Source organism: Brassica napus, chromosome A5 (genome assembly GCF_020379485.1).
Source record: "Brassica napus cultivar Da-Ae chromosome A5, Da-Ae, whole genome shotgun sequence".
NCBI classification, from domain to species: domain Eukaryota; kingdom Viridiplantae; phylum Streptophyta; class Magnoliopsida; order Brassicales; family Brassicaceae; genus Brassica; species Brassica napus.
This window is the reverse complement of record NC_063438.1, coordinates 336,933-349,938: the sequence shown is the minus strand read 5'-3', so window position 1 is coordinate 349,938 and position 13,006 is coordinate 336,933.

The window sequence follows — 13,006 nt, the reverse complement described above, 5'->3', positions numbered from 1 at the left end:
TGTGTTTATAAATTTTAAAACAACACTAAAGATCATAAGCTTCATTATATAGAGCATTTACCGAAAATTTAATATTTTCGTAGGGTAACACCCATAGATTTTGATAAAAATTAAAAAATATGAAAATACTGTTTTAATGCATAGTTGCATCCTTCACCAACATATTATAAAGTTCATAAAGGTTTGGAATGTTTTTTGTTTCCGTTTCTCTAGCAAATAACGATTTTATAGTTGTTAGTCCATCAATTTAGGGAGTATTATGAAGTTTTACTAAATTAATTGACAAAAAAATTAAAACGACGCCCATGTACCATAAAATAGAGTTTAATATACATTAATATAAATTTAGAATGTGTTTAGAAATTTTAAAACAACACTAAAGATCATAGGCTTAGTATATAGAGCATTTACTGAAAATTCAATAGTTTCGTAGGGGTTAACCCATAGATTTTGAGAAATTTTTAAAAATTTGAAAATACTGTTTTAATACATAGTTGCATCTTTCACCAATATATGATGAAGTTCAAAGAGGTTTGAAATTTTTGTTGTGTCCGTTTCTCTAGCAAATACGATTTTATAATGGTTTGTCCACCAATTTAGGGACTGCTATGAAGTTTTACTAATTTGATTGACAAAAAATTAAAACGATGCACATGTACCATGAATGAGAGTTTAATATACATTAACAAAAATATAGAATGTGTTTAGAAATTTTAAAACAACACTAAAGATCATAAGCTTCGATATATAGAGCATTTACCGAAAATTCAATATTTTCGTAGGGGTTAACCCACAGATTTTGAGAAAAATTCAAAAATATGAAAATATTGTTTTAGTGCATAGTTGCATCCTTCACCATAATATAATGAATTTCAAAGAGGTTTGGAACTTTTGTTGTCTACGTTTCTCTAGCAAATAACAATTTTATAGTGGTTTGTCCACCAATTTAGGGACTGTTACGAAGTTTTAGTAAATTAATCGACAAAAAATTAAAACAATGCCCATGTACCATGAAAGAGAGTTTAATATACATTAATACAAATTTATAATGTGTTTAAAAATTTTAAAACAACACTAAAGATCATAGGCTTCAGTATATAGAACATTTACTGAAAATTCAATATTTTCGTAGGGGTTAACCCATAGATTTTGAGAAAAAATTAAAAATTTGAGAATACTATTTTATTGCATACTTGCATCCTTCACCAACATATGATGAATTTCAAAGAGGTTTAGAATTTTTGTTGTGTCCGTTTCTCTAGCAAATAACGATTTTATAGTGGTTAGTCCACCAATTTAGGGACTGTTATGAAGTTTTACTAAATTAGTTGACAAAAAATTAAAATGATGCCCATGTACCATGAAAGGAGTTTAATATACATTAATACAAATTTAGAATGTGTTTAGAAATTTTAAAACAATACTAAAGATCATAGGCTTCAGTATGTAAAACATTTACCGAAAATTCAATATTTTCGTAGGGGTTAACCCATAGATTTTGAGAAAACTTTAAAGAGATGAAAATATAGTTTTAATAGTGATTTTATAGTGGTTTGTCCACCAATATAGGGACTGTTATGAAGTTTTACTAATTTAATTGACAAAAAATTAAAACGATGCACATGTACCATGAATGAGAGTTTAATATACATTAACAAAAATGTAGAATGTGTTTAGAAATTTTAAAACAACACTAAAGATCATAGGCTTCAGTATATAGAGCATTTCCCGAAAATTCAATATTTTCGTAGGGGTTAACCCATAGATTTTGAGAAAAATTCAAAAATATGAAAATACTGTTTTAATGCATAGTTGCATCCTTCACCAACATATTATGAAGTTCATAAAGGTTTGGAATTTTTTTTGTTTCCGTTTCTCTAGCAAATAACGATTTTATAGTGGTTAGTCCATCAATTTATGGAGTATTATGAAGTTTTACTAAATTAATTGACAAAAAATTAAAACGATGCCCATGTACCATAAAAGAGAGTTTAATATACATTAATGTAAATTTAGAATGTGTTTATAAATTTTAAAACAACACTAAAGATCATAGGCTTTAGTATATAGAGCATTTACTGAAAATTCAATATTTTCGTAGGGGTTAACCCATACATTTTGAGAAAAAATTAAAATTTTGAAAATACTGTTTTAATGCATATTTTCATCTTTCACCAATATATGATGAAGTTCAAAGAGGTTTGAAATTTTTGTTGTGTCCGTTTCTCTACAAATACGATTTTATAGTGGTTAGTCCACCAATTTAGGGACTGTTATGAAGTTTTACTAATTTAATTGACAAAAAATTAAAACGATGCCCATGTACCATGAATGAGAGTTTAATATACATTAAAAAAAATGTAGAATGTGTTTTGAAATTTTTAAACAACACTAAAGCTCATAGGCTTCAGTATGTAGAGCATTTGCCGAAAATTCAATATTTTCGTAGGGGTTAACCCATAGATTTTGAGAAAAAATCAAAAATATAAAAATATTTTTTTAATGCATAGTTGCATCCTTCACCAACATATGATGAAGCTCAAAGAGGTTTGGAACTTTTATTGTCTCCGTTTCTCTAGAAAATAGCGATTTTATAGTGGTTTGTCCACCAATTTGGGAACTGTTATGAAGTTTTACTAATTTAATTTACAAAAAATTAAAACGATGCACATGTACCATGAATGAGAGTTTAATATACATGAACAAAAATGTAGAATGTGTTTAGAAATTTTAAAACAACACTAAAGATCATAGGTTTCAGTATATAGAGCATTTAATAAAAATTCAATATTTTCGTAGGGGTTAACCCATACATTTTGAGAAAAAAATTAAAATTTTGAAAATACTGTTTTAATGCATATTTGCATCTTTCACCAATATATGATGAAGTTCAAAGAGGTTTGAAATTTTTGTTGTGTCCGTTTCTCTAGCAAATACGATTTTATAGTGGTTAGTCCACCAATTTAGGGACTGTTATGAAGTTTTACTAATTTAATTGACAAAAAATTAAAACGATGCCCATGTACCATGAATGAGAGTTTAATATACATTAACAAAAATGTAGAATGTGTTTTGAAATTTTTAAACAACACTGAAGATCATAGGCTTCAGTATGTAGAGCATTTACCGAAAATTCAATATTTTCGTAGGGGTTAACCCATAGATTTTGTGAAAAAATCAAAAATATAAAAATATTTTTTAATTCATAGTTGCATCCTTCACGAACATATGATGAAGTTCAAAGAAGTTTGGAACTTTTGTTGTCTCCGTTTCTCTAGCAAATAACGATTTTATAGTGGTTTGTCCCCAATTTAGGGATTGTTATGAAGTTTTACTAAATAAGTTGACAAAAAATTAAAACGATGTCCATGTACCATGAAAGAGAGATTAATATACATTAATACAAATTTAGAATGTGTTTAGAAATTTTAAAACAACACTAAAGATCATAGGCTTCAGTATGTAGAGAATTTACCGAAAATTCAATATTTTCGTATGGGTTAACCCATATATTTTGAGAAAAAATTCAAAGATATGAAAATACAGTTTTAATGCATAGTTGTATCCTTCACCAATATATGATGAAGGTCAAAGAGATTTGGAACTTTTGTTGTCTCCGTTTCTCCAGAAAATAGCGATTTTATTGTGGTTTGTCCACCAATTTAGGGACTGTTATGAAGTTTTACTAATTTAATTGACAAAAAATTAAAACGATGAACATGTACCATGAATGAGAGTTTAATATACATTAACAAAAATGTAGAATGTGTTTAGAAATTTTAAAGCAACACTAAAGATCCTAATCTTCGGTATATAGAGCATTTACCGAAAAATCAATATTTTCGAAGGGGTTAACCCACAGATTTTGAGAAAAATTCAAAAATATGAAAATATTGTTTATGCATAGTTGCATCCTTCACCGTAATATAATAAAGTTTAAAGAGGTTTGGAACTTTTGTTGTCTCCGTTTCTCTAACAAATAACGATTTTATAGTGGTTTGTCCACCAATTTTGGGACTGTTACGAAGTTTTAATAAATTAATTGACAAAAAACTAAAACAATGCACATGTATCATGAATGAGAGTTTAATATACATTAACAAAAATGTAGAATGTGTTTAGAAATTTTAAAACAACACTAAAGATCATAAGCTTCGGTATATAGAGCATTTACCGAAAATTTAATATTTTTGTAGGGGTCAACCCACAGATTTTGAGAAAAATTCAAAAATATGAAAATATTGTTTATGCATAGTTGCATCCTTCACCATAATATAATAAAGTTCAAAGAGGTTTGGAACTTTTGTTGTCTCCGTTTCTCTAACAAATAATGATTTTATAGTGGTTTGTCCACCAATTTAGGGACTGCTACGAAGTTTTAGTAAATTAATTGACAAAAAATTAAAACAATGCCCAAGTACCATGAAAGATAGTTTAATATACATTAATACAAATTTAGAATGTGTTTATATATTTTAAAACAACACTAAAGATCATATGCCTCAGTATATAGAGCATTTACTGAAAATTCAATATTTTCATAGGGGTTTAACCCATAGATTTTGAGAAAAAAATTAAAAATTTGAAAATACTATTTTAGTGCATTGTTGCATCCGTCACCAACATATGATGAATTTCAAAGAGGTTTGGAATTTTTGTTGTGTCCGTTTCTCTAGCAAATAACGATTTTATAGTGGTTAGTCCACCAATTTAGGGACTGTTATGAAATTTTACTAAATTAGTTGACAAAAAATTAAAATGATGCCCATGTACCATGAAAGGAGTCTAATATACATTAATACAAATTTAAAATGTGTTTAGAAATTTTATAACAACACTAAAGATCATAGGCTTCAGTATGTAGAACATTTACCGAAAATTCAATATTTTCGTAGGGGGTTAACCCATAGATTTTGAGAAAAATTCAAAAATATGAAAATACTGTTTTAATGCGTAGTTGCATCCTTCACCAACATATTATGAAGTTCATAAAGGTTTGGAATTTTTTTGTTCCGTTTCTCTAGCAAATAACGATTTTATAGTGGTTAGTCCATCAATTTAGGGAGTATTATGAAGTTTTACTAAATTAGTTGACAAAAAATTAAAACGATGTCTATGTACCATAAAAGAGTGTTTAATATACATTAATATAAATTTAGGATGTGTTTATAAATTTTAAAACAACACTAAAGATCATAGGCTTCAGAATATAGAGCATTTACTCAAAATTCAATATTTTCGTAGTGGTTAACCCATACATTTTGAGAAAAATTTAAAATTTTGAAAATACTGTTTTAATGCATAGTTGCATCCTTCACCAATATATGATGAAGTTCAAAGAGGTTTGGAATTTTTGTTGTGTCCGTTTCTCTAGCAAATACGATTTTATAGTGGTTAGTCCACCAATTTAGGTACTGTTATGAAGTTTTACTAATTTAATTGACAAAAAATTAAAACGATGCACATGTACCATGAATGAGAGTTTAATATACATTAACAAAAATGTAGAATGTGTTTAGAAATTTTAAAACAACTCTAAAGATCATAAGCTTCGATATATAGAGCATTTACCGAAAATTCAATATTTTCGTAGGGGTTAACCCACAGATTTTGAGAAAAATTCAAAAATATGAAAATATTGTTTTAATGCATAGTTGCATCCTTCACCATAATATAATGAAGTTCAAAGAGGTTTGGAACTTTTGTTGTCTCCGTTTCTCTAGCAAATAACGATTTTATAGTGGTTTGTCCACCAATTTAGGGACTGTTATGAAGTTTTAGTAAATTAATTGACAAAAAATTAAAACGATGCCCATGTACCATGAAAGAGAGTTTAATATACATTAATACAAATTTAGAATGTGTTTAAAAATTTTAAAACAACACTAAAGATCATAGGCTTCAGTATATAGAACATTTACCGAAAATTCAATATTTTCGTAGGGGTTAACCCATAGATTTTGAGAAAAATATTAAAAATTTGAGAATACTATTTTATTGCATAGTTGCATCCTTCACCAACATATGATGAATTTCAAAGAGGTTTGGAATTTTTGTTGTGTCCGTTTCTCTAGCAAATAACGATTTTATAGTGGTTAGTCCACCAATTTAGGGACTGTTATTGAAGTTTTACTAAATTAGTTGACAAAAAATTAAAATGATGCCCATGTACCATAAAAGGAGTTTAATATACATTAATACAAATTTAGAATGTGTTTAGAAATTTTAAAACAACACTAAAGATCATAGGCTTCAGTATATAGAACATTTACCGAAAATTCAATATTTTCGTAGGGGTTAACCCATAGATTTTGAGAAAACTTTAAAGAGATGAAAATATAGTTTTAATGCATAGTTGCATCCTTCACCAACATATGATGAAGCTCAAAGAGGTTTGGAACTTTTATTGTCTCCGTTTCTCTAGAAAATAGCGATTTTATAGTGGTTTGTCCACCAATTTAGGGACTGTTATGAAGTTTTACTAATTTAATTGACAAAAAAATTAAAACGATGCACATGTACCATGAATGAGAGTTTAATATACATTAACAAAAATGTAGAATGTGTTTAGAAATTTTAAAACAATACTAAAGATCATAGGCTTCAGTATATAGAGCATTTACCGAAAATTCAATATTTTCGTAGGGGTTAACCCTTAGATTTTGAGAAAAATTCAAAAATATAAAAATACTGTTTTAATGCATAGTTTCATCCTTCATCAACATATTTTGAAGTTCATAAAGGTTTGGAATTTTTTTTGTTTCCGTTTCTCTAGCAAATAACGATTTTATAGTGGTTAGTCCATCAATTTAGGGAGTATTATGAAATTTTACTAAATTAATTGACAAAAAATTAAAACGATGCCCATGTACCATAAAAGAGAGTTTAATATACATTAATATAAATTTAGAATGTGTTTATAAATTTTAAAACAACACTAAAGATCATAGGCTTTAGTATATAGAGCATTTACTGAAAATTCAATATTTTCGTAGGGGTTAACCCGTACATTTGAGAAAAATTTAAAATCTTGAAAATACTGTTTTAATGCATATTTTCATCTTTCACCAATATATGATGAAGTTCAAAGAGGTTTGAAATTTTTGTTGTGTCCGTTTCTCTAGCAAATACGATTTTATAGTGGTTAGTCCACCAATTTAGGGACTGTTATGAAGTTTTACTAATTTAATTGACAAAAAATTAAAACGATGCCCATGTACCATGAATGAGAGTTTAATATACATTAACAAAAATGTAGAATGTGTTTTGAAATTTTTAAATAACACTAAAGATCATAGGCTTCAGTATGTAGAGCATTTACCGAAAATTTAATATTTTCGTAGGGGTTAATGCATAGTTCAAAGATATGAAAATACTGTTTTAATGCATAGTTTCATCCTTCACCAACATATATATGATGAAGTTCAAAGATGTTTGGACCTTTTGCTGTCTCCGTTTCCCTAGCAAATTAGCGATTTTATAGTGGTTTGTCCACCAATTTAGGGACTGTTATGAAGTTTTACTAATTTAATTGACAAAAAATTAAAATGATGCCCACGTACAATGAATGAGAGTTTAATATACATTAATACAAATGTAGAATGTGTTTAGAAATTTTAAAACAACACTAAAGATCATAGGCTTCATTATATAGAGCATTTACCGAAAATTCAATATTTTCGTAGGGGTTAACCCACAGATTTTGAGAAAAATTCAAAAATATGAAAATACTGTTTTATTGCATAGTTGCATCTTTCACCATAATATAATGAAGTTCAAAGAGGTTTGAAACTTTTGTTGTCTACGTTTCTCTAGCAAATAACGATTTTATAGTGGTTTGTCCACCAATTTAGGGACTGTTAAGAAGTTTTAGTAAATTAATTGACAAAAAATTAAAACGATGCCTATGTACCATGAAAGAGAGTTTAAAAAACATTAATACAAATTTAGAATGTTTTTATAAATTTTAAAACAATACTAAAGATCATAGGCTTCAGTATATAGAGCATTTACTGAAAATTCAATATTTTCGTAGGGGTTAACCCATAAATTTTAAGAAAAATCTAAAAATTTGAAAATACTGTTTTAATACATAGTTGCATCTTTCACCAATATATGATGAAGTTCAAAGAGGTTTGAAATTTTTGTTGTGTCTGTTTCTCTAGCAAATACGATTTTATAATGGTTTGTCCACCAATTTAGGGACTGTTATGAAGTTTTACTAATTTAATTGACAAAAAATTAAAACGATGCACATGTACCATGAATGAGAGTTTAATATACATTAACAAAAATGTAGAATGTGTTTAGAAATTTTAAAACAACACTAAAGATCATAAGCTTCGATATATAGAGCATTTACTGAAAATTCAATATTTTCGTAGGGGTTAACCCACAGATTTTGAGAAAAATTCAAAAATATGAAAATATTGTTTTATTGCATAGTTGCATCTTTCACCATAATATAATGAAGTTCAAAGAGGTTTGGAACTTTTGTTGTCTACGTTTCTGTAGCAAATAACGATTTTATAGTGGTTTGTCCACCAATTTAGGGACTGTTACGAAGTTTTAGTAAATTAATTGACAAAAAATTAAAACAATGCCCATGTACCATGAAAGAGAGTTTAATATACATAAATACAAATTTATAATGTGTTTATAAATTTTAAAACAACACTAAAGATCATAGGCTTCATTATATAGAGCATTTACCGAAAATTCAATATTTTCGTAGGGTAACACCCATAGATTTTGATAAAAATTAAAAAATATGAAAATACTGTTTTAATGCATAGTTGCATCCTTCACCAACATATTATAAAGTTCATAAAGGTTTGGAACTTTTTTTGTTTCCGTTTCTCTAGCAAATAACGATTTTATAGTGGTTAGTCCATCAATTTAGGGAGTATTATGAAGTTTTACTAAATTAATTGACAAAAAATTAAAACGATGCCCATGTACCATAAAAGAGAGTTTAATAAACATTAATATAAATTTAGAATGTGTTTAGAAATTTTAAAACAACACTAAAGATCATAGGCTTCAGTATATAGAGCATTTACTGAAAATTCAATAGTTTCGTAGGGGTTAACCCATAGATTTTGAGAAAAATTTAAAAATTTGAAAATACTGTTTTAATACATAGTTGCATCTTTCACCAATATATGATGAAGTTCAAAGAGGTTTGAAATTTTTGATGTGTCCGTTTCTCTAGCAAGTACGATTTTATAGTGGTTTGTCCACCAATTTAGGGACTGTTATGAAGTTTTACTAATTTAATTGACAAAAAATTAAAACGATGCACATGTACCATGAATGAGAGTTTAATATACATTAACAAAAATGTAGAATGTGTTTAGAAATTTTAAAACAACACTAAAGATCGTAAGCTTCGATATATAGAGCATTTACCGAAAATTCAATATTTTCGTAGGGGTTAACCCACATATTTTGAGAAAAATTCAAAAAATATGAAAATATTGTTTTTGTGCATAGTTGCATCCTTCACCATAATATAATGAAGTTCAAAGAGGTTTGGAACTTTTGTTGTCTACGTTTCTCTAGCAAATAACGATTTTATAGTGGTTTGTCCACCAATTTAGGGACTGTTACGAAGTTTTAGTAAATTAATTGACAAAAAATTAAAACAATGTCCATGTACCATGAAAGAGAGTTTAATATACATTAATACAAATTTAGAATGTGTTTAAAATTTTTAAAACAACACTAAAGATCATAGGCTTCAGTGTATAGAACATTTACTGAAAATTCAATATTTTCGTAGGGGTTAACCCATAGATTTTGAGAAAAAAATTAAAAATTTGAGAATACTATTTTATTGCATAGTTGCATCCTTCACCAACGTATGATGAATTTCAAAGAGGTTTGGAATTTTTGTTGTGTCCGTTTCTCTAGCAAAAAACGATTTTATAGTGGTTAGTCCACCAATTTAGGGACTGTTATGAAGTTTTACTAAATTAGTTGACAAAAAATTAAAATGATGCTCATGTACCATGAAAGGAGTTTAATATACATTAATACAAATTTAGAATGTGTTTAGAAATTTTAAAACAACACTAAAGATCATAGGCTTCAGTATGTAGAACATTTACCGAAAATTCAATATTTTCGTAGGGGTTAACCCATAGATTTTGAGAAAACTTTAAAGAGATGAAAATATAGTTTTAATGCATAGTTGCATCCTTCACCAACATATGATGAAGCTCAAAGAGGTTTGGAACTTTTATTGTCTCCATTTCTCTAGAAAATAGCGATTTTATAGTGGTTTGTCCACCAATTTAGAGACTGTTATGAAGTTTTTCTAATTTAATTGACAAAAAATTAAAACGATGCACATGTACCATGAATGAGAGTTTAATATACATTAACAAAAATGTAGAATGTGTTTAGAAATTTTAAAACAACACTAAAGATCATAGGCTTCAGTATATATAGCATTTACCGAAAATTCAATATTTTCGTAAGGGTTAACCCATAGATTTTGAGAAAAATTCAAAAATATGAAAATACTGTTTTAATGCATAGTTGCATCCTTCACCAACATATTATGAAGTTCATAAAGGTTTGGAATTTTTTTGTTTCCGTTTCTCTAGCAAATAACGATTTTATAGTGGTTAGTCCATCAATTTAGGGAGTATTATGAAGTTTTACTAAATTAATTGACAAAAAATTAAAACGATGCTCATGTACCATAAAAGAGAGTTTAATATACATTAATATAAATTTAGAATGTGTTTATAAATTTTAAAACAACACTAAAGATCATAGGCTTTAGTATATAGAGCATTTACTGAAAATTCAATATTTTCGTAGGGGTTAACCCATACATTTTGAGAAAAAATTAAAATTTTGAAAATACTGTTTTAATGCATATTTGCATCTTTCACCAATATATGATGAAGTTCAAAGAGGTTTGAAATTTTTGTTGTGTCCGTTTCTCTAGCAAATACGATTTTATAATGGTTAGTCCACCAATTTAAGGACTGTTATGAAGTTTTACTAATTTAATTGACAAAAAATTAAAACGATGCCCATGTACCATGAATGAGAGTTTAATATACATTAACAAAAATGTAAAATGTGTTTTGAAATTTTTAAACAACACTAAAGATCATAGGCTTCAGTATGTAGAGCATTTACCGAAAATTCAATATTTTCGTAGGGGTTAACCCATAGATTTTGAGAAAAAATCAAAAATATAAAAGTATTTTTTTAATGCATAGTTGCATCCTTCACCAACATATGATGAAGCTCAAAGAGGTTTGGAACTTTTATTGTCTCCGTTTCTCTAGAAAATAGCGATTTATAGTGGTTTGTCCACCAATTTAGGGACTGTTATGAAGTTTTACTAATTTAATTGACAAAAAATTAAAACGATGCACATGTACCATGAATGAGAGTTTAATATACATTAACAAAAATGTAGAATGTGCTTAGAAATTTTAAAACAACACTAAAGATCATAGGCTTCAGTATATAGAGCATTTACCGAAAATTCAATATTTTCGTAGGGGTTAACCCATAGATTTTGAGAAAAATTCAAAAATATGAAAATACTGTTTTAATGCATAGTTGCATCCTTCACCAACATATTATGAAGTTCATAAAGGTTTGGAATTTTTTTTGTTTCCGTTTCTCTAGCAAATAACGATTTTATAGTGGTTAGTCCATCAATTTTGGGAGTATTATGAAGTTTTACTAAATTAATTGACAAAAAATTAAAACGATGCCCATGTACCATAAAAGAGAGTTTAATATACATTATTTAAAACAACACTAAAGATCATAGGCTTTAGTATATAGAGCATTTACTGAAAATTCAATATTTTCGTAGGGGTTAACCCATACATTTTGAAAAAAAATTAAAATTTTGAAAATACTGTTTTAATGCATATTTGCATTTTTCACCAATATATGATGAAGTTCAAAGAGGTTTGAAATTTTTGTTGTGTCCGTTTCTCTAGCAAATACGATTTTATAGTGGTTAGTCCACCAATTTAGGGACTGTTATGAAGTTTTACTAATTTAATTGACAAAAAATTAAAACGATGCCCATGTACCATGAATGAGAATTTAATATACATTAACAAAAATGTAGAATGTGTTTTGAAATTTTTAAACAACACTAAAGATCATAGGCTTCAGTATGTAGAGCATTTACCGAATATTCAATATTTTCGTAGGAGTTAACCCAGAGATTTTGAGAAAAAATCAAAAATATAAAAATATTTTTTTAATGCATAGTTGCATCCTTAACCAACATATGATGAAGTTCAAAGAGGTTTGGAACTTTTGTTGTCTCCGTTTCTCTAGCAAACAACGATTTTATAGTGGTTAGTCCAACAATTTAGGGACTGTTATGAAGTTTTACTAAATTAATTGACAAAAAATTAAAATCTATGCCCATGTACCATGAAAGAGAGTTTAATATACATTAATACAAATTTAGAATGTGTTTAGAAATTTTAAAACAACACTAAAGATCATAGACTTCAGTATACAGAGCATTTACCGAAAATTCAATATTTTCGTAGGGGTTAACCCATAGATTTTGAAAAAAATTTAGGAGTGTGAAAATACTTTTTTAATGCATAGTTGCATTCTTCACCAACATATGATGAAGTTCAAAGAGGTTTGGAACTTTTGTTGTCTCCGTTTCTCTAGCAAATAACGATTTTATAGTGGTTAGTCCACCAATTTATAGAGTATTATAAAGTTTTACTAAATTAATTGACAAAAAGTTAAAACGATGCACGTGTACCAAGAAAGAAAGTTTAATATACACTAATACAAATTTAGAATATATTTAGAAATTTTAAAACAACACTAAAGATCATAGGCTTCAGTATATAGAACATTTACCGAAAATTCAATATTTTCGTAGAGGTTAACACATAGATTTTGAAAAAAAATCAAAAGTATGAAAATACTTTTTTAATGCATAGTTGCATCCTTCACGGACATATAATAAATTATAAAGTGAAAA